Below are 24,851 nucleotides of genomic sequence, written 5' to 3' on the forward strand. Positions count from 1 at the left end.
ATAGAGATGTAAATCAAGCTTGTCCGAAAGACAACTACCCTACACCCTTCATCGACCAGATAATTGATGAATGCGCCAAATGTGAAATCTTCTCATTTATGGATGGATTTTCTGGGTATAATCAAATAAATATCCGCCCATAGGACCAGTCAAAGACTACATTTATTTGTCCGTGGGGCACATTTGCATATCGCAAGCTACCCTTTGGTTTAAAGAACACAGGGGCAAAATTTCAGAGGGCAATGAATTATGCCTTCCATGACATCAAAAACATCGTTCAACCATATCTCGATGATCTTCCGGCTCATTCGTGAAAGCGGACCGATCACCCGCAGCATTTGACAGCGATTTTTCTACGTTTCCGACACTACAAGATACGACTCAATCCACACAAATGTGTGTTCTGTGTCAGTTCTGGTCGTTTACTTGGCTTTGTGGTCTCAAAAGACGGGATTCGTCTCGACCCATGTAAGGTTGAGGCAATCATCAATTTGCCTCCACCTTCAAATTTGCTTCAGATTCAGAAACTCCAAGGGAAAGCAAACTTTCTGAGGAGGTTCATTCCAAATTACGCCGAACTTGCTAAAGGTTATACTCGTCTATTGAAAAAATAAGTACCCTTCGTTTGGGATCAGGTCGCGCAAGCTTCCTTTGATGCTTTAAAAGAATCCCTAATAAAAGCATCATTAATGTACGCTCCTGATTATCAAAAAGACTTTAACCTGTATCTAGCTGCAGCGGATACAACCATCGCGATGGTTTTAGTTCAAGAAGACAATGGAATTGAACATCCTATATATTATTTATGTAGAAACTTAAATGATACAGAAAGCAAGTACTCCTATGTTGAAAATCTAGCTCTCGCACCTGTTCAAGTGATACAGATATTTCGACACTATATCCTCTTTCAAAAGACTACCATTCTGTCAGATTGCAACCCCATGACTTATATATTGTCGAAACAGTTGTTGGGGGGCAAATATTCAAAATGGATAGCAATTCTACAAGAGTTTGATCTGGAATTTATAAAATCCAAATCGAAGAAATCACTGGTTTTCATGGAGCTACTATGCGATCTCCCATCGTCGTCCAATGATGTAACATCAGAAGAAGCAATCATGGACGAATCTTTGTTTCTGATATCTTCAAGAAATCCATGGTGTGGAGACAAAATAATCTATCTCCAAACCCAAAGATATAGGTCTAATACCTCCCGCTCGGAACAACGACGCATTCGATACCAAGCAAAAGACTACATGATCGTCAGTGATACACTTTACCGTCGTGGTGTCGATACAGTTCTGAGGAGGTGCCTCACCCATGAGGAGGCCGAAAAAGTCCCGAATGACTGCCATTCAGGCGCGTGTGGGGGGCATCAATCTGGTTACGCTACAACGCAAAAGATCTTACAAGCAGGATACTTCTAGCCAACAATGTTTAAAGATTGCATAACCGCAGTCAGAAGTTTCCATGCATGTCAAATCTTTGATCGGAAAACCAGAATACCACCCACACCGCTGCAACCAGTAGTTGTTGTTGGGCCATTTGCAAAATGGGGCATAGATTTCATGACATGTAACCCCACCTCGGCTGGGGGGCATGGGTATATCATAGTCACGGTAGACTATTTTACCAAATGGGCCGAGGCGATGCCTACATTAAACAACAGCGGCGAAATGGCTACCCTCTTCTTTTTCAATCATGTAGTCTCCAGATTCGACGTTCCACAGGCCATAGTCACAGATCATGGATCGCATTTCCACAATCACATGATGGTTGAATTGGCTGCCAAATTAGGACTGTCCCACGACAGCTCTACTCCATATTATACGCAGGCCAACGGACAAGTTGAGGCAATCAACAAGATCCTAAAGCAGATGCTGCAAAGGATGATTGGAGTCCACAAAAGAAGTTGGCACCTGATCCTGTACTCAATCTTATGGGCATACCAGACATCGGTGAGGAATGCAACCGGGTTTACACCCTTTCAATTGGTGTATGGCCTGGAAGCAATCCTACCGGTTCAATGTGAAATCTCGTCCCTCAAACTCGCAGTCAACCTTCTCCCCGGAACTTCTAAAGAAGAGGCTCGTTTCTTGGAACTAATCCAATTGGATGAAACCCGTCGTGATGCTGCTTTGGCTAATGAATCCCATAAGAAACGAGTCAAGGCGCAGTTCGACAAGAATGTCAAACCCCGTGTCTTCTTAGAAGGTGACCTGGTCTTACTTTACGACCAGGAATCCGACAAATTGGGAGCAGGTAAGTTCAAATCCTTATGGATGGGCCCCTATATTGTTAAATGTGTATTAGCAAAAGGAGCCTACGAGTTAGTAGATTATGATGGGATTCCACTGGCGCAACCTCGTAACGGGTTGTACCTTAAGCGTTACTATGCTTGACTCAAGATAGTAACCCCTATGCTTTTGTTACATTTTTGTTTTTGCTAAGGGTAATTGTTTTGGTTAAGTGATCCACTTTTACATTTGTTGCAGATGTCGGACCTATTGGAATCATTTGTTGGATATGCTGATGGAGCGAGTCGTAGTTCGCGGAACCTATCTTCTGCGGCCTGGGCCATCTTCAATCCAAGCGGCGAGTTAGTGAGTTTTAGAGGGGTATGTATTGGTTGGTCAACGAACAATATTGCTAAATACAGTGCGTTGATAGAACTCCTCTCTGATGCCATTACGCATGGCATACGCCAACTAGTCGTCAGGCTAGACTCACAACTCGTCATCCTACAGCTCACTGGTATCTACTCCGTACGGAATCCAGCTATCTATCGCATGTTCCTAAGGGTCAGGATTTTGGAAAGGCAGTTTGATTCTATTCAATATCAGCATATTTCCAGAAACTTAAACACATTAATAGACTCATTGGAAAATTATGTGTTAGATAGACATTTGCAACATTTATAAAAGAAGCATTTCATCAAATATTTGCATCAAGATCACGTAACTCAACCAAAATAAAGCTTCGAAAATCAAAAATATATATATAACTATTTATGGTTCATACATAATGTTCTGTAACCAGGACAAAATCGGTCAAATGACCCAAAACTCAAAATGCTAGGGGGCACCCTAGTCTAATGATGCTGGTGATAACAAGTCACCGCCTGTGCAATCATGCATAACAACCTAGTCCATCGACTCGACACGCCAGTAGTGTGTCACTGCAACCTCAGGGGAAGCTCGTCGGTCCTCACATCTGGAATACCAAGAGTGAGGCCCTCGACCTGATCCTGCAATGCTGAAAGAGTCTCGGCCACATCAAGGTCGTGAAGGATAGCCCTCCCCACAGCCTCTCCTACTGGAGCGGCAGCTGGTACTCTCAGACGTACTACTGGCCGAACTGGTCCAACATCTGCATGAGCACATGAGTTTTGATTAGTCCTGATAGAAGAAAGTACAAGAACATTATAAAAAGAAACGATGAACAGAGATATGGTCAGAGAATTTACCGATAACACCCCACTGCTCACCAGCCGGCAGCACCAAATCTGGGTCACCCCGGAAATCCATACCAACATATGGATACTCGGAAAAAACCATCTCCTGACATTTGAACCACTCGAAAAAGGTATCAAAAAAGGAAACCTAGGACTGACCAGCATGTCAGGCCATAAGGTCGACCCATCTCTGCATCCGTGGCTCAGTCGGTGGAGGTAAGCCAAGTGAGATGTATTGCGGCTGCATCAGTGGGATCTTTTCCAAGGCAAAAGCGGTCAAAATAGAACCATAACCGAAGTTCTTCAATTTTCCGTTCTTTACCTTGGTCAATTGTTCTTTCATCACAGGAAGTACTACATCACACCAGTTGAACACCTTTGGTTCAAGGCATTCCAAGGCATACTGCATAAAGGACCTGTTAGCTATGTGAGGAGCCACACTACCAGCCAGTCTAGTAAAAGTGAACAGAATGGTCCTCAAGGACCGGTCATTGACATCTCGGATGTTGATCTTGTTGTCCCTACTCGGCTGAGATCCCTCTCTACAATACCGGTGAATATAATCTCTCACAGATTCGCCCCCACGGGCGGAACCTGATAATGAAAGAGGGGCACCACGCCTCGATAAACCAGTCAAAAAATAGATGTCTACGACAGTCAAGGGGATAGATTTGCCTCTGATCTAAAACACCTGGTTGGTAGGATCCCATGCATCGAGAAGATATTGCAACAAGTTGATTTGTTGCCTCATGCTAGAGATGCGGAAAAACTTGAACAGGCCGCAGTTCCGCAGTGCAGTTACTGTAACCGGATCATGTAGAGCAAGCATGTCCTCTTCTTCATGCTCACATTCTCGCCATGTAACAACCATTTTGCTCCGATAAATCTCTGCAAAACAAGCAAGAGAAGAGTCAGGATCCTGATTTGGCAAAAAACAGGCAAAAATTCCATGAGAAAACAGTGCAAAAACTTCCCTTCTTGCGCCCATCGCACCCCCAGTAGTGTACTGGGTGGGATGCATCCCTACTGGCCAATGGCCAAGCTAGGATGCATCGCACCTTTCGATATAGAAAGGGTGTGATGGAGCCAGGGCGAATTTTTCAAACCCCAGAGGCTCAGAAAAAACAGGGAAACATGCACAGAATTCAAAAAGGAAGGAATGCAACTGAAAAGCTCAGGTTTAGCTCCTACCTGGTCCAGACGGCACTGAGAATCGTCCATAGAATCTCCCGAAATCAGCCGGTGAAAATCAAGGGGGAAAAGCACCTCTAGAGCTCCAACAAACCAAGTTCAAATGAAATGGTAAAATGAGGGGTAAAAAACCACTTTTAAATTACTTTTCACGTAATTCGAGTAAAATATTAGTGTTTTAACTCATTTTGAAACATATATTGTTCATTTCTAATCGGTTTGATGAAGCAATTGGACAGGCAGTACAAACTTTGAAAGGACAAAGTGATTAATGGTGAAATTAAATCAATGACCATTATCACGAGCAGTTTTAACACAGAATTCAAGCTCGTTAAAAAATAAACATAAGCAATGAGCAAACGTTCCCCCAGAGTTTAAGCTCATTAAAAAATGAACCAATTTCTGGTAAATAACCATTGTGAATGCATTATCATCAGATTTTGAGCCTTGGTCATGTTCTCATCATCACCTCCACTCTGTTTTAGCCGATCATTCACCTCCATTTGATTGTTTACCCCTTTTGAGGAACAACTGCGAAGAGTGATCCTGTTAGCCATCCTTGTGACACTGCCGTGATTGGGAAATTCCAAACCTTACCTAGAATCAGCTGCTACCCGAAATTATCACTCGTTCCTCAAAAAACAAGTCTCCTTTAAGCTCTTTTCAACTGACTCGTAAAATATGAAAAGATTGTCGAGCGATTGGCCTCTCTAGCTCGTTAAAGCGACCGGAAGTGCTATCCCTCCTCTAGATTTTAATCTTTTTGGACCTGAGGGATTATTACACAAAAAGATCGAGCGTTTGTCTTGTTCGGCTTGTTAAAATTACCGAAAATTCATCCCTTTTGTATTATTTTATACTTTTTCGGACTTAAGGGATTATATGACGAAAAAGGATCATTGGAGTTTCATTTACTTCCCTTTTTAGACTCTCTAAAATTGAAAAGGACTGAGTTATCTTTGTCGTTAAACTCGTTAAAACCGAATAGCGACAAACTTGTCCATACAGACAAGAATGAGTTTCACTGTCACTAGGCTCATTAAAATATAGCGACGGGTTTGCCCAAATGGAAAATTATAGAACAAGCATATGTTATCCTCCTCAAGCTTGACAAAAATAAATAGGTACTGGTCAGCAATGACTGGGGAAAAATTGGGAAGAAAACTTGAAGAAACTTTATTGGTAGCAAGTCGCTCTTGAACATGACACTTTCACTCCGCATCCGAGTCGGGTTGGGTTGTTCCATTCACTGGTCATATCACCATTGGTCCATCACACCATCCACATTTGGGGTTAACGCTACCAATCCATCATGTCAGTGTCGCCGGTATGTTCAAGAGAAGTCGCTCAGAGAATTCACCTGTGTCTCATCCACTGCAATACATTCACGCTCCATTCTTTCATGACCGCCACCCTGAACCCTGTATCATCAGACTGTTTTCACCTCCAAAATCATTTACTCTGTTCTGTGTCGTAGATGTGGGATTCATTAAGGCCCTCCTACGGTAAGTCGCTTCTTGTCGACATCAGCTCATTATCCAAGAAGTCAACTTAGGAACAACCCCTTCAGTACTTTGAAGCTTGCATGCCTCAATGGCAAGTTTCTCACTTCCGGCGATAGGTTTACATCAATGGCCTTCAACCGAAATATTTTGCGTGGTGTTCGATGTCAAGTCACTTATTCACACCACGTGAATTGTACTGTAGTACCTTGAGGGTCATCATCATTATCGGTGATTCCTCTCGCGCCTGTTAACAACTTACATCATTGGCTGGTAATCAGGCGATGTCTTTCCATGTTCGACTCCAGAACATCTTTCACATGGATTGACTTGTACTCCGAGTGAAGATTGAATGAGTTTAAAGACCCTAGATCTAGTTTCATCCATCCGAGCTGTGATATATTCAGGAAAATAAAGACATCAAATGTACATTGTTGCTGCACAGATGATCATCTGAATCAAAGGATGATGGCTCGATCAGAATCATCAGTATCCTGCACAAACGGTTGTCTATCTTATGTACATGAAAATGAATTTATAAAGCTGAGAATGGGAATGCCCGACTCAGCTAGATCATGAAAAATGTTATGAAGATAATGTATTGTATTGTATCTTATTACAGGTCGCCTTCCAGCTCGAAAAAACTTCGGATCCTCTGATAAAGCATTTCACCTGACATCAAAAGATTAACGACCTCATGCTTTAGGGGGCAACTGTTATAGACATTTTTGGGCACTGGAACCCCAATCAAACATGTCCATAAACCAAGGGCTCCTAAGTCCCTAAAAGTGTTGTTCCATCCCCTAAAAGAACAAGGTCAGGTAATTACATCATCTCCCAAAATTTCTCCATGAAAAACTACTCAGAACTAGTCAAAACTAGACCATCTCACCTGCTCCATGGTCAAAGTGCGATGCATCCCACCTAAATGCACACGGGAGGTGCGATGCATACTAAAAATCCCTTCTATGGGGTGCGATGGGCGAGAATGGACAAATGACATAGGTAGTATGCGAGGTGGATGATCATGGAATCTTCCAGAAACTTCTCCTGTGACACTTGCCTCTCTGAATTCGCCCAGGGATGAGTAAGAGATCATCATTCTCCAAGTGGAATGAAGAACTATCAGAGAGAGGACACTAATCAGATCCCAGAAGCTAACTCACCCCTTGCAAACATCTATATATGGATCCCTCATCCCAGAGATCCAGAGGCTGGAATTTTGTATCTTGTAAGGAAGTGTTGTTGGTTTCTTGTTGGAACATCATAGTGTTGGGTGATATAAGATTTTCATGAGGTGAAAGAAGGGCTTTCATGCTGGAGGATGACGCTGGGTCAGAACAATTAGTTGTAATCCTCTTTGCTATTCTTGATATTAATAAAGCTATTCAAGTTTTCCTCCACATTCTTGTATGTTTGATGATATATGCTTTTGTGTGGTCAATATATATCTGGTCCTATATTGTTAATGATCGTAGATCTCTGTTCTTCGATAGTATTATGCTGCTTTGATTCCACAAGTGATCTTTGAAGCTGTGTAGACAAGGGAGAAGTGGCAAGGATCTGTCAAAAGAAGCGAGAGGAACCGAGCAACAAACCAAGCGCAAGACTGAGGTTGGTGTCCTTCATTCCCCTCTTATCTACTTTTCATAAAGGAAAACAAAAGTAGTTTTAGTTTGTTTGTTTCTAAGACAGCTACCAGTCTTAGTGGGACTAGCAGTTCCGAGTGGACACTAGATTTCCCAATAACAGCATCTAAGCCTAGTGATGAGGTCCAAAATGAGTCGTATATTTCTGCTCTACCGTCAAACACAGCTATCTTCATTGATAGAGCTGCCAAACCAACTTTGGCCGAAAATATGGAAGAGGCAATAGCTATGGAGAAACGTATTCTAGCTGTGGAAAAGAAAAACGCATTAGAAGAATGAAAATCTAAGAAAGTAACCTTTAGGGATGACTCCAAGAAGAAACCACCAAAATATCCTTTTGATCTTGAAGGGTTACAGAAAGTCCTCAAGACCATGTCTAACGAAATGGTTGATATTAAAAAATAGGTAGCAGAGACTTCCTCTAAGAAACCTTTTAGACCATTTAAAAGGAATTCCCTTGTTGATCCTAAGCCTCCAAATGCTATATCAAATGCTGAATCAAATGGAGAGGAGGACGAAGTTTCAACAAACGAAGAACAAACGGACGATGAAGAAGTGGCAGAATTACAAGGAATGTGGGATTTTATCCTTCCCAATGAAGAAACCCAAGAAGCATTACCTGTCGCTACCCAAAGTAAAAACCTTGTTGAATTGTCACAAACAAATTCAAAACAGAAGGCTTCAATGCCACCTCCTAGGGACAAAGCAACAGGTAAGAAATCTACACCAAAATCCACTCAAACTACACCTACTCAATTGGATCCTTCACCTTCATCTAAAACTTTGATAGTTTCTAATGAAATGAAATATAATATTATTGATTATATGAAGAAAACTAGGGAAAACATCACATTTCATGATCTTAATAAATTGAAGCATCAACAAAAGTTACTTCTTAAAGAACTCAAAGCAGTACCTACTGCATCGCTTCCTGCCGCCGTGATCTCACAAGCTGCCCAAGAAATGGGAAGGCCCCCTAGCACTTCTTTGAACAAGATTGATCCAACCAACATCACTCTAATAGGGGGAAGATCCAAATCCCACACTCCACCATTTCTCCTTACTTTTGAAGTCTTTAATAAGAACTTACACAACTGTCTAGTTGATTCTGGAGCTTCATCTAACATCTTGCCTAGAACAGTTTGTGCAAAGTTGAATGTTCAACCTCAGAAATCTGTTGTACGAATAGTACAGTTAGATCGATCTCAAGTCGAAGTTGTTGGGGAACTTAACCAAGTAACCATTAGACTTTCATCAAACCCTAAAGTTTGCCAAGTCATTGACATACTTGTAGCTGATATTCTTGAGTTCTATGGCTTAATCCTTAGTAGAGACTGGCCAGAAAAACTTCATGGTCATTTTTCAATTGACCAGTCTCACATGTGGCTTCCCTATAATGGAAAGCCAAATCAAATAAGGGTTGATCGCAAGAAACATCAAAAGTACATAGTAACAGAACTAGAAGGAGAAAATGAACCAGTCGCGTATAGCAACAATATCATCGGAAACTATTATGTAGAATCATTTCTAGGGAATTTCAATGCTCACACTTCACCTTTCTTAGAAAACTTTGTTGTATCTCAAGTTGAAAATTTTTCCCAAACGAACACTTCTAAATGTGTAATTTTTTTTTATAAACCTGTAGTTAGATCTTTATTTTGGAAATTATTTTTTGATGGATCTAAATCCAATGATGGAGCAGGAGCAGGTTGCATCTTAGTCAGCCCAGAGGGGGAAAAGACTATGTTAGCATGCAGACTTGAATTTGATTGCACAAACAACACCGCTGAATATGAAGCACTAGTTCAAGGTTTGTATAAGGCAATTGGCCTTAACGTCAAATACCTCCAAGTATTCGAAGATTTAGAGATTGTCATAAAACAAGTGAGAAATACTATACACTATTTGTCAGGACATTTGAAACACTATCAGTCATTAGTCCAAGACCTGACTCTTCACTTTACAGCGTTTAATATTTCCCCTATTCCAAGACTCCAGAATGCTAGTGTCGATCTTCTAGCCAATGTCGCTTCCAAGCTTATCCCACCAAAGGATTATAGCCCAGATCGATTTTCCATTGAATTAATTTTTAGGCCTTCTATTCCTAATAATATCACCAACTGGAGAGTATTTAATAACGATCCAGATATCATAAGCTTCCTGAACTCAGAAGGATCTTACGATGACTAGAGAGTTGATGAAGACAAGCACGATAACCAAATTAAACAAGAAACAGTCATTAATGCTATACCAAAATCTGTAGTTAAGTTGGAAGATTTATATGACCTCAAAGACAGATTTAAACGATCCACCAATTCAAAACTTCAGAGTTCAACTCTGAGGTTTGAATTGATCAATCTTGGGACTGATCTAAAACCTCAAAATATTAATCTAGGTCTCAGACTTACGTCAGACGAAAAAGTAGCCTTTATAGGTTTGTTGAAAAGATACAAGAATGTCTTCGCATGGAACTATGAAGATCTTAAGACATATGACACCTCTATTATTCAACATACTATTCCCATGATATCTGACGAAAGACCTATTCAACAGAAATTGAGGAAGATCCATCCTAATTTAGAAATTCAAATTAAATCTGAGTTGAATAAACTGCTGAAAGCCAAAATTATTTTTCCTGTCAGACATTCCCGGTGGGTTTCCAATCTTGTCCCAATCAGGAAAAAGAACAGCGATATTCGGATATGTATAGATTTCCGCAACCTCAATAAAGCTTGCCAAAAGGACAATTTCCCATTACCCCCTATGGAATAGATTTTGCAATCAGTAGCAGGCTCAGAACTAATGTCTTTCCTAGATGGATTCTCAGGTTATAATCAAATCTTAGTACATCCATATGACCAACTGAAAACTACATTCATAAAAAAATGGGGCACTTATGCTTATCAGAAGATGCCATTTGGACTGATTAATGTTGGTGCCACTTTCCAGAGAGCTATGGATATAGCCTTCAAAGGTTTAGTAAACAAATCAGTAGTAATCTACTTGGATGATATAACGGTATACTCCAAAAAACGCAGTAATCATCTAAGGGATTTAAAGAAAATCTTTGAACGTTGCCAAAGGTATGGAATTTCTCTTAACCCCAAGAAGTATTTTTTCACATTAAGTGAAGGAAAGCTCCTTGGATTCATTGTGTCCAAAGCAGGAATTCATATTGACCCTGATAGAATTAGAGAAATTTCTGAAATACCTTTACCGCATAACAAAAAATCAATGCAATCTTTCCTAGGTCAAATAAATTTTGTTAAAAGATTTTTCCCTGACTTCTCAAGAATTGTTTTACCTCTTCAATCCATGATAAAGAAAAATTATATGTTTAAATGGGGACATTCAGAACATGAAGCTTTTAGCTTGACAAAACAATCAATCATAAATACCCCATCTTTAGCAACGCCGAATTTTTCGAATCATTTCATTTTATATACTTTCGCTTCTGAGAAATCATATGCAGTCATATTGACACAAGTAAATCAAGAAAAATTTGAAGCCCCAATCTCTTTCTTTAGCTCCAATTTACAGGGAGCTGAATTAAATTACTCAGATGTTGACAAACAAGCTTTTGTTGTTTTCAAATCAATAAAACACTTCAGACGTTTTCTCCTCAAAACCCACACTAAAGTAATAGTGCCATTCTCAGCAGTGAGAAATCTTTTAATACAAAGGGATGTAGGTGAAAAGAGAGTGAATTGGGTGACAGCCCTACAAGAATATGACATAGAAATCAAACCAGCGAAAATTGTAAAAGGTCAAGGTTTTTGCAGGATGTTGGCAGGAGCATCGAATCTATCAGAATTGCAGCATTCAGGTGATGATGTACAAATATATGAGGTAAGCCTTAACGACACTAAATCAAGATATGTTGATATCATATTTTACTTGAGAAATGGATATGCCCCAACCCAATTAAATTACACAAAGAAAAGAGCCTTGAGATTAAAAGCTAGGCAATATCAAATTGTCAATGATGTGTTGTTTAGAATAAATTATGATTCTGTTTTACTTCGATGTCTTGAAAAATCTGAGGCAGAGAAGGTGTTGCAGGAAATTCATGATGGACTAGCTAGTGGTCACTTTGAAGGAGATACCACAACACATAAAATCCTGCATGTCGGCTATTACTGGCCAATGCTATTCAAAGATGCACACAGTTATGTAAGGAAATGTAAGATTTGTCAAACAACTACTGGAAGACAGAGGAAACCCGCGTTACCATTACAGCCAGTCAAAATTGACCAACCATTTGAAAAATGGGGATTGGACGTAATAGGTGAGATTGTTCCTCACTCTTCTAAGCAGCATAGATATATCCTTACAACCACTGATTATTTCACCAAATGGGTAGAAGCAATTCCACTCAAGGTAGCCAATTCAGAAAACATTATTGAATTTATAGATCAATTTATCATCACCAGGTCTGGCCTACCATCTGCCTTGATGTTTGATAATGCATCTTATTTTTCAGGAAATGCTATGACATAGTTTTCTCTTAAAAGAGGTTTTAATCTTAAGTATTCTGCTAATTATTATCCGCAAGGAAATGGGTTAGCCGAATGTACAAACAAAAATCTCATCAGGATTATTAAACAAAATATTGACCAAAGCCAAAAGAACTGACATAAGTATTTAGTGTTTGCTCTATGGGCAGATCGAATAACTCAGAAAGCCTCCATTGGCACTTCTCCTTTTAATTTGGTCTATTGGAAAGAAGCAGTCTTGCCAACAAACGTAGCTATTCCCTCCTTAGCCTTAGTTCAGTTCATTCAAGAAACCCCTTCCTCATCTATGCAAGTTAGACAATTATAAATTCTTAAGCTTGAAGAGGAAAGAGAAAATGCCAGGACCACACATGCACATCATCAGCAATTAGTCAAAGCCTACTTTGATTCAAATTCTGTAACTTCAAAGTCTTTTCAACTTAGAGACCTAGTATTGAAATGGGATAAATCCCACGAAGAGAAAGGTAAGCATACCAAGTTCCAACAAATGTGGCTTGGCCCATTTCAGATTGTGGAACAAATAGGCCCATCAACTTTTTTGTTACAAGATTTATCAGGTAAGAGAGAATCTCTACCTGTTAATGGACAAGTTCTAAAGAAATACTTTCCATAGAAGATGATCTCTTCTGTTCACTATATATTATTGCCTTTAGTTAAATTTTCTTTTAGAAAGAATAATATGAATTGAAAAGCATTTACTTTTGGTTTTACAAAGGATAGTCTCTTTTTAATTTTGACTTTTCGCTTGTGTAAGTAAAGATTGTTATGAAAGTAATCTTCACATATGAAATATATAGTTAAGTTCTATCGCTCTTAAACTGCCTGTTTTCTGCCTAAATTATCTGATTTTTTGATGAAACTTAGCTTTAAGAAAGAAATTTTTCCTTTACATCAGTCAAGAAAAGTATCAATAACAAAGCAAAGTCCCTCTATAGAAAAGCATCTTTAAAACTCTACAATTGTCGTCCAGAAGCTCTTAAGGAGCCAATGATTCTCCCCACTTAATCAACTTTCATTTTTAGAGTGTAATTCTAAAATATACTTAAACTTAAAGGATAAGAGGTCTCATCAAGAGCTGGCTTACCATGATCATAAGATTATAACTAACTGACATTACCAACACTGCATATCAAAATAGGGTAATGGCTTAAGATTATATTAATCAAAAGACAAGGGGTCTCATCAAGAGCCAGCTTGTTCAGTTAAGTTACAAATCAAGTGAATGGAATTGTCAATGTTGGTCACCATGCCAAGGCATTGTCCTTTAAGAGATAAAAGATGAAGAGTTGAAGGAAGAATGAATTACTTCAGGAAAAAGAAATAAGTATAATTACGAGCTTATCTTTAAAATTGCATTCTGATTTAAGTGGGATACAAAATCATTGTTGGTTAAGAGGTAATCTTGTCAAGGTTATGAATGCCTGTTGGCAGCACATGCTCTACCTACGACAACAGAGTATACCAAAACCTGATCTGAGGAGAAACTCCTTGCTTTTATCTTTAAAAACCAATTAAAGACTGATGTAGACAAAGTGACTTTTTTTTGAGAAAATAATAATCAAAAGAAAAGTAGTTAAGTAGATGTTGTTTTATTAATAAAGAGCAGTATTACTTACCTTATATTTCATGTAACTTATTTTATTTTCAAAACTATCTTTATTTTGGAGGTTTTAGAAATTTCAAAAAACTCTCAAAGATAACCGGTTCTTCCAAGAGAATCGCCAATTGTTGTGCTATTCAACAACCCCCCATTTATTAATGATAGTAGTTAATATTACGTTAATAAATGGGGACCCTTTAAAAAATCCATCCAAAAAACAAAACTTAGCATTTAGGAATTTCTTTTATTTTTGGAATAAAGCAAGATATCAATCAAACCCCCCCCCCCCCGCTTTAATTTTAGAGAACTGCTAAATTCTTACCTTCCCACATACAACATGGTTAAGCATCATCAAAAGATCTTCCTAACCCTCCAAATCAATTAAAATGATTAAAAAAGGACTCTATGCTCAAAACTATCATAATTCTAACATAAACTAAGTCCTTAAGCTTTTTCTTCAAAAGCTGAGTCTCGCATCGCATATCGCCATGTATGAAGGACCCACTTGTGAGATGCGAATTTGTGATGGCGTTATAATCTTTATCGCATTGCATTTCAGGCATTCAAATGAACACCGCAAACTTACCACCAACTGATATTGTGAAACGCGATCAAGACTTAGACCCACTCCTTAAATGTATCATAAGCAAATGTTTTAGGTCCGCCACTCATTAAAAAGGGTCTTTTACATAGAAAAACCTGGCAAGTAGCTACGTTTTGAAATGATAAATGAGTGGCTCGCATCTCGCATCTTGCAGAAACACAACAGAAGGTAAGAAAGGTGAAAAGGAATAATGCGATATTGTGATCTGCGATATTGCTTCGCAAATCGCACAATCGCCATCATCGCAGTTCAAAGGCTCGCCACCCTAGAAGCTTTCTTCCCATTTTACAATGCAAACATTTATGAGCATTAAAGCTAAGGGATAACGAAGCATTAGTGGGAATTTAGTAAGAGATAACTTCATTTATGTGTGAAAAGCCATTTAGCGTGATATGATATCTTCTTATGTGCGTTCGAATAAAACTCCTTTTATCACCTTTACAAGTTATATGCATTATTTCATTTTATGTTCAATATCATCTTTGTGTATCCGATAACTGTTGTTCTTCACTTTCAGGAAAAATCCACAAAACAAATCGTTGAAAGAAATGGTGAAGAAAGGCAAAGCAATCATCTCTGAGAAGTCAAAAATGACTCCTCTGTTTACAGATACTACATGCAACAGAGAAGGAGGAACCTCTACATGGGGGGCCATGTATAATATACTGGAGGAAGAGCAACCAAGGATTCTGGAAATGAATATTACAGTTAACGAATGTGATTCCTCAAACTCTTCCATGTTAGAGACAGCATGCTCGTTTTTGCACCACATAGCCGCGTGCCTGAAGATAATCCATTATACCGACATGGTTAAGTGGGTTATTGATGAAGCTGACATCTCAGACAGAGAATTCAAGACAAGAAGCTAAGATGTTATGGGATCTTTTACCCCAGACAACCTACGGCTTATGTACAAACTACCGGAGCCACAAGTCATCTACAATAGGCAGTTCGTCGAGAAGTTTGCAAAAGAGAACGACGACTGAGCAGACTGCACCCAGACCTAGTCAAACAATGAGCACAAAATCAAGAAAGACAAAAACAGTATGTACACTAGTTCGTCTATTTGTCCCTCTCATAGTTTTGCAGTGGTCATGCTATGTAGACTATTTGGCAAACCCGATAGTACTAAATTCTCCCCAGAGTGGTTTCCGTTAATAGATGCAGCCATTAACGCAACTGTAATGAATTGGGCATAAATTTTGTCTGACAATTTAGCAAGAACAATAATCGAGTATAGAAGGAAAAGAAGTGTTGCTTCAAGGGTTTACCCTCCATTTTTTATGAGCGCCTATGTAATGGATGCAATTTGTTTTGGTTCAAAATTCCCTATCATGGGATGGAAGTGGATTGTTCAAAATCCACTTCCTATTCACATATACCATAAGGACATGTGGGAATCCAACTTTCAACCACATTTTTTCAAGATTTGTCATGGAGTTATGCTCCCTATTCACAAGCGACTTTATAACCAAGATGCCCCCAGGTTTTCCCAAGAAGCTGAAGTAGATATCCTCCCAGTGGCCAGATGGTTTGGGGAGGAGACATTTATGTATATCAGGGTATTTGGCAGCATCACCTCCCCCCATGTCCTCCCATACTATGTTCCAGACAAATTGATGGCTAGAGAGATAGCCTATCAAACAGCTAGTGAGGGAGGGATGAGAAAGACATTAAAGGAATCAAAAAAGGCCATCTGGCCTACATTCCCTTTACAGTGTGGAGCATTTGCATTACACGACCTAGGGCATGCATTTAAAGAAGCAAAGAATATGTTATCTCTACAATTACCTAAATTCTCGGGAAGGCAATATGACCCATTCGGCACTGTCAAAGATTTCACCACTTTGGTGAAAATAAAAGTATTCAGTAATGAGGAAGATGCCTTTAATGACATATTTTTGCAGAAAAACACCTTCACAGAGGTGAAGCATTTGGCACAATTACTTTTTGAACGTGAATATCTTGAAAATTTTTACAGATATAGAGAAAGCAGGTTACCAAAGTTCCCATTGGACCAATTATTGATTGAACCAATAAGGGAGCCTACTTCCAATGTAAGTATAGAAGGTGACTCCAAAGAAAATTCTAAAACCAATTCTAGAGCAGAATCCCAACAGAAATCTACCAAGGAATCAGAGAAGTCATCACAAAATGGGAAAAGCAGAAGCAGAGAGTCGGTAAAGGATACAACCCAATCTACATAGAAGATAGCCGAAGAAACTTTAGCCAGCAAACAGGCTGAAATCCATGCCGCCTCCACACAACCAATGAAACCCCTGGTAATTGATTTAGAGGAAAAATGGGAGAATTTTAATAAAAGGATCAACACAGAGGAATAAACGCCAAAGCAAACTCCACAACAAAAAACAACTCAGGAAATTATAGTAGAGGAGACTATAAATGCTCAAGAGGTAGAACACATCCCTGTTACCCCCACCTCTGAAATTGTTTTGAGAATAGAGGAGATTCCCCCTCTAGATGTGTTTTATAGCCCACAACATAAGGTCGTTGTTAAAAGACAAAGGAAGAAAAGGAAGTTGGACTCTACAGTTGCTATTACCCCTGAAAATGAACCGATGGATGTTCTCTGGAAAGATTCACCCATCGACCCGTCTGCCAATCTTACTAGACTCTCACAGTTTGCAGGTGCCTACACTACAACGACCATGGACAAAGCAACAGAGGTGCAAATGTTTCTTAAAGAAAAATAAGATAAAATTATGTCGCTTGAACAACAATTACAACAAGCAAAATCTGACCAGCAGGCAGAGATACAGTTAGCTAAGCTACAATGGGAATTCGAGCAGATGCAAATAGAACATTGAACCAGCTTAGCAGAGAAGGAAGCACAAATATAGGCAATAACTGATCTACACAAAGATGATCCCAAAATTGATTAGTTTATTACCAAAGCGCTCGGTCTTAACTCCCAGTTGATGCACCAAAAAGAATTATTGTTCCAGAAGATTTCACAATGGAACTCTTATTGCGAAACAAGCGACAAATTAACAAGTCAAGTCATGGAGATGAGACTTGAATATGATGAGATCTTTAAAAAGGTCTTCGATTTCATCACCTGGTAGAATATAGAAGATGGGAGGAAAGCCGAGTTACCTAAACTAGAAGAGTCACATAAAGAAATCTTATTTGCAAACTGGGATTCTCGGCTTAAAGAGGCAGGAAAGGCAATAACAGACGTGGTAGCAGCAACAAACTGTGTCATAGAAAATGTCAATGAAAATTTACATAGCGCCAACCTTGTGGCAGAATCCATTCCAGGTTTTCTTCCTAATGTGAAACAGCTTGAGCTACAGTAAAAACAGGCAACAGAAGAAAAAGCAGAAGTAATAAGGCAAACGACTAGGTTAAACTGGGAAGCATATTGGTGACATTTGTTAAAACCTCACAGCCAATGGATGACCCTGCGATTCCTAACCACTTCTACGGAGAAAATGGCGCAAAATTGACTGATGTCATATTTTTTGGACAGTTGAAAATTGAAGTCGGCCAACCAACACAGCTCAAGCCCTTGATGGGCATTTGCGATCTGAGGGATCAAATGTAGGATAGCTAGTCACCATTTCCATGTCGATTTTGATTTTATTTTTTCATAATTTGAGGCAGGTCGTTTAAACATCCTCAACTATTTTTGTAATAATCTATTTTTAGTTTTATATTTTAAGTATTTAAACCCCTCTCATGCATTTAGAGCGGGGTCCAGAAATTTTATCAGAAACAATCTTCAAAACATGCACTTCTGTCCCTCTAAGGAAGTTCTAGCGAAATTAATGGAACAAGATTTATTTTTATCTGATTTAGCATCTTCTACTGAAATTGCACTTTTGTACTCTTAGATGGTGTTGAATGGACTAAAAGTAGATCAATATTGCTAAAGTACATGAATAGGACGTATTATAAATGGTACTTTTATCTCGTAATCCTTTTTACTTATGTATCAAGCAATGATTTCTTTTCGAATTGTTTATGTATGAAATTCTGAATCTTGATTGCCATTATTGCACTTTTGTATGATGATGATCTATATTTTATGTTGAATACATGAATAATTCCTTATGCGATATATCTTTCACAATCATTTCGGCTAACTTTTTATATGAAACGATTATTGTTAAAACGAATTCATTTCTCATCGCAATTGAATGATCTTTATTATCAATTGATTTCAGACATTATTGTAGACCACATACATCAATTTAATCCCGGGCATAGTTGTAATTAGATAGTGTTTAAATTAGGATAAAATGCATGTGGTTATTAGTTTATATTAAATTACTTCTAGCTTAGATATTAGTCCAAAACATCGCATATCACCCCATTAGCACAATCATTAAATAGATTGGGAAACTGGTCCCCTTATCCCCAGTCGGAGCCACTACTCCAAACGGAAAAGGAGCTGCCAACCATGGTCCGGACCCGGTGGTTTTCCCCATGTTGAAACAATGATTTTCGAGGCTTCAACAGATTTTCAAACTGGTTTGGCATTTTATTGGATATAAATATGATGCATAAAAGTTTTAGGATCAATCCCTTTCATATTAGTATACTCCCATGCATAAGCAGAAGAGTGTTTCTGCAACATCTTTATCAATTTCTTCTTTTGAAATTCTTCCAAGTTATTATTAATATTCAAAGTTTTTCCTCGAAAAATTTCGACTTGAGAATTCCCAAACTTTTCCATAGAATGTAAATCCGTTTGGTGAGATGATAAATATTCAATATTGCATTGTTCCTGAAAACTTTGAACGTGTTCACAATATGAGGAAGGATCATTATTATACATTAAATTTATCAGTTGATCTTCCTCATCTAATTGTGAAAGAGTAAATATTGATTGCATGTCATCAAACTATTGATTATCATAATCTATACAAATTTCACTTTCTACTTCAGTTATTGTTTTTGCAGGTGGATATAATGTGAATTTCTTAGTGGAGTTTCCATCAAAAATATATATGTCACCATATCTACAACTTATAAATGCATCAGCTATAGCTAGCCAAGGTATACCAAGGATCAATGGATGACCTCCTAAATTATTCTTGGATCCTTTGATTCTATAATCCTTTGAACCAGGTTGTACATCCTTTTATCATACAGGAATATCTTCCTTTAGAGGAGAATTTTCTTGATCAAGATTTGCATCTTTTTCATGAACTTCATCCTCTTTAGATTTTTGGATGGAAATTGTAGGTGACTTCTTTTGAAAAACCCTACTAGATATAAGTTTATCTTCATTTAGACCTAATGGGGTTATCATACAGGCTTGAAAATTATGATCTTCAACATTATAAACAGCTTGTTGATTCTTATTATTTGGATTTAGGAGTGGTTGAGCAGGTAGTTTATTGGATTTGAGGAAATGGTAATGAAATTTGTTGATTTAGGTTTTGAAATTGAGGAAGTTCATTTGGTTGAGGACGATAATATTGCAGTGGAAAATAATAAGGTTGTTGGAATTGAGGATTTCTTCCATAACGGTTTTTTCCAGCGTTGTACCCAAGATGGATTTTGAGGTTGTTGGGCCAAGGTTGCCAAGGCATAGCTGTAGTCTAGTTATTATGTGGTTGTGAATATGATTGAGTATTGAAACCTTGAGTTTTATTTGCTTGTTGATTTGGCCATGGCCTTTTAGCAATAAAACAAAGTGATTCAACTTGGCTTGTTCTAGACTCATCTTGAAAAACAACTTTAATACTAGGTATTGAGGGAAATTCCTTTGTATTATGATTTTCAGCACATATGACACAAATTTCTATACTATCAAGGAGACATTCTCTCAAGGCATCTTTTTTCTACATCTAGAACAAAAAATAAATAATCCAACATTCTTATATTTTTGCTTCCTTTGTATCTTAAGAGTATCTAGTTGTTCACTAAGACTCCCAAGAGTATCCTAGCCCTTTTAACATTATAGGTAAATCTTTCGACTAGTTCTTCAAGAATTTTATCCTATTTTTGCATCGTCTTAAGGACTTAATCCTTAAGGTTATGGGGCATGCAATAATCCTTATATTTTTCTAAGAACACATTTTTCATTTCTTCCCATGTTCTAATAGTATGTGTTCCTAGTCCCATGAACCATTTAAGTGCTCCATCTTTAAGAGTAGCTGGAAATAATTTCAATTTATGAGGATCAAGTAAGTAGTCATAAGATCTACATAAAACTTTAAACTCAAAAAGAAATTCTTCTGGATCCTCATTTCTTAAACCATGGAAATTAGGGAGGATAGAGGGTGAAATGTTTTTCATTGTGTCTTTGGTACCTTCATCTAAAATAGGAAATTTTTAAGGATCTCATTCTCCTCTACCTCCTCTATCACCTCGTCCTCCACCTCATCCTCTGCCTCTTCCACTTCTAATCCTAAGTTCACCATATAAATTGTGTACTTCTCCTTCTCCTTACCTTGTTATTTTAGATTCCTCGGAGCTAATATAAGGTTATATAATAGGATTATCTAGTTATTCCATTGGTTCTTCTATAATGGTATATTAAAATAAGTTTTCTCTTCTTCTTTGATGGGAACCTCTAATTCTTGTCCTAAAAGTTGTTCTCCTGTCGAAGAGAGAAAGATTATTCCTTTTGTAGGGGATGTAGATTCTCTAATTACGACTTCAGTATAAGAAGTTGGTGAATATCTTGGTTGGATTTCAGACATATGCACCTCAGGGAGCCTATGTCTACCTGCAAATTATGGGATGTGAGTGTCAGTGGATGGTGTGGAACTACGAGGTCTAGTGAAAGTGAGTGGTGATGTTGGAATATAACTTCTACCTCTACATACAAATCTACCCCTAGAATCCCTTTCTCTATGCATAAATGATTTTTATCATGCTTTAATTATGCATCTACAAAATAAAATTTGAATGCACTTAAAATTTTATGCAAACTAAGAATGGAATCCTAGACACACCTCTCTGACAAAGGTGCCAAAACCTTGGGTAATTTAATTGACCTTAAATTATTTCATTAATTATCAAACAAGGCGTGTACTTATGAAGTGTATGTGCACTATATATGCTAGGAATTTTATTTTTGGATGAAATTGATCTAATTAGGGATAAATATTATATGGGATTAAAGAGTTTTCACTCACATGTTCTTTCCATTAAATCTACAACAAAACTAAATGCCAAACTGTATTGAAAATTAATCTAAAACCTGAAATCTCAATTTATTCTAATTGTAGAATTGAAAGTATATTTATAATTGCATAAAGGAAATATTAATGTTAATTGCAGAAAAGAGATCCTAATACTAATTTGCAGAATTGAATGTTTCATAATACTTTACAAAAGGAAATCTTGACACTATTTGCAGAAAAGGAAACTTAACTCGGAAAAGCAAAGTTTAACTCTAAGTTATAGAAATAAACACTAATAATAATTGCTTGTAGAAGGAAAGTAATTCAAATGAACATGTATCTTCAAGTGATTACTAATGTGCACTAATGAGCTCTGAAAACCATCTATTCATCATCCACAAAATTTAACTAAATTAAAAGACTAGATTACTTAAACGAAATGCATTCTAGAAGTAAATATTTTTGGTATTTTCTTTTTATGAGCACTCTGGAATTAAAACAACAGGTGATTAGAAAATAACTAAAATGTAACTATTCTTATTGATAGAGAGAAAAAACTATATGAAATTGTGAATTGAATGCAAACTATCTATGAGAAATTGCAATGTAAATAGAAACTAACTACCCTTACAACTCTCTAGGGGGCCCTCCCGTGAGTGTAAGTTCATCACTGATCAAATGATTGCTCAACCACGCATTGGAAATGAGGAACAAAGAATTATATTAATCTGCAAAATTTTCTTAAACAAATATTTCAAATGCTGAAATAAACAATGACTAACTGCTTTTTTGGTCTTGCGTCACGACTTTTATACAATTCTTCATCGAACTAATCTAAGAGTCTATGCCGATAAGCAACTAAACTAATATGCCATCTAAGAAATATACTTAAATTAAGAGACTATCTCCTCATGATTTTCTACTGGAAGAGAAAATAATGATGGATTCTTCTCGAAAACTTATTCATGACCGAACAAGTCTTCTCCACGCTTGCTTTATCTCGCTTGATCTCCTGTCAAACTTCGCTTGATTGCTGAAATGTTGTAGCTAGAATTTGACTTCTAGTTATTTCAAGTTCTATATCCTACCAAATCATGACGATAGGTGGACATCCATGCGGGGAACATTTGTCATCTGCAACTATCTTTCATTTCATTGGTGCATTGAAACTCATCTAACCATGGAGATGGCTATAGAATTCAATATTAGTTGCGGCATGAGAAATATTTTGTAGTTGTAGATATATTTTAATTATAATTCACAAAGAAACAATATGTTCTAAAACATGGATGATTAATACCTTTTATATGCTTAAGTGAGTTTGTGATGGCCTTGATTAGGCTAAAACTGCAACAAGATGGTCACAAAAATGTAAAGGCGAGGGAAAAAGGACAGTAAAAAAGAAAATAGTTTTAGACTTCAACACCAAGAAGTAGTTGGTTTGAAGACCCATTTTTAGTAATATGTTGTCAAACTATTTTTACTTTGCTCGGCCCTTTATGGCCATTATTATTTGTAATATTCCTATATAAGTTAGGTTATAGGAAGCATTAGGTTAGCGATGCCATTAGTTTTTTTATACCTGTTAAACTTGAGTTGGTATCACCAGATCTGCTGTGGGACTGGACCACTGAACATTTGATGTATTGAACTATTTTTTCCTGTTAATATAGTTCTTCAATGCCAGGTTTAAGTTCACTATGTTTGTAATGCTATAAATGTGTATTTAATATTTAATCGTTCTTTCTTTTCTCCGTAAGGGAAAGAGCTAGTTGGCCAGGGCCCAACCAACCTAGCTCGTTAGCCTTTGTTAGTGGTAATCATGTGTGCATTGGAATGAATATTGGAGTGTGGATTTCATTATTTATGTGTCTGTAAGAAACACATGAACTCTGTGATTGTGTGTGGTCGACTAGATCTAGGGATTGAGCGTGTACTCTTTTGAAGATTTATGTAATGATCATTTATTGCTTCAAATAGTTACAACGGGATATAATATCATTTTGAAAACAAATATTTAATGCTTTTATTTTTCCTTCTTCTTGTTGTGAGTTCTTGATTTAAAAAATTGAAAATATAATTTTAATGTCATAGTTTATTTAGTTCAATTCTTTCATTTTGGAGTAGCCATTCTAGGTTCTATAAACTCTTATCATTGTGTGATGGATTATTAACATGAATACATGTGAGACTGAGCTATTTACACGATTCAAATACTTGATACCGTGGAATACAAAGGTCTTGACATGTTAGAACTTGGAGGGGTAGGGTTGGTATAGGAACTAGGTCCCATACATTTCCTATTCAGAAAGAGTGCATGTATATTCCTTCTAAGTCTTCCTATCATATTCAAAGTTTAATTAAACAATAAAGGAATGGATTATAAATGTGATTTGCAATAAGACTAATTTGAATACTCTGATTTCATATAGAACCCGAGAGGTGGAAGGAGGATACAGAGAGTGTTTGATTGTTGAGGAGGAGAAACAATTTTATGTCTTGTTAATCAGTGTGAAGGAAGAACTTTTTATAATTTGATTAGCCAATGTGAAGAAGAGATTGTTCCATAGGCAAGGTTGATGTTTTGTTTTCTTTACCTGAACTTGATTCCCTTTTGACTGTGTATGTTGGAGTCATTTCTTTTTATTGAAGCTTAATTACCTTCTGAGATCTGAAGATTGATTTTCATTGTGTGGTTAAGGAGAGAGTGAATTTCTTATATTCACATGCTCGTGGTTTTTTATCACAATATTTTTCTTTCCAAAGAACATGGTAAAAAGGATTTTGTTACTTGCCAGTATAAACATAGTAGTGATTCCTTTCACAACAGTGAGATTTCCTGTGTGATTCTTTGGTTCATTTTGGAGTTTGTTGAGTGGATTTTGTGGTAAATCAAGTGATTCATTTCTTGCTTATGATCTCAGTTGGTTTGAATGGTTCATGAGTAGGGTGGTTAGTAACCAAAGTAATCTTGAGATTGCCAATTCAGCTAGTGTAGAAACAAAATAGGATGGTTCTTGATCTTTTTCTCTTCCAGAACTTAGAGAGATTTAATGTTTGGTTGGAGATAGGGTTTTGTAATATAGAGTTTACTAGTCCTTCTTGGCATTGACTGTGATTTGCCTCAAAGTATAAGATCTCCTAGTTTGACAAGTAAATGTAGAGGACATCTTGACAACCAACATTTTGGCGTCATTGTCGGGGAGGCACTTGAAGAAGTTTTATTAA

This window comes from Pinus tabuliformis, chromosome 7 (assembly GCF_031772625.1).
Source record: "Pinus tabuliformis cultivar Carrire ecotype Pingquan chromosome 7, CPIR1, whole genome shotgun sequence".
Classification (NCBI taxonomy): domain Eukaryota; kingdom Viridiplantae; phylum Streptophyta; class Pinopsida; order Pinales; family Pinaceae; genus Pinus; species Pinus tabuliformis.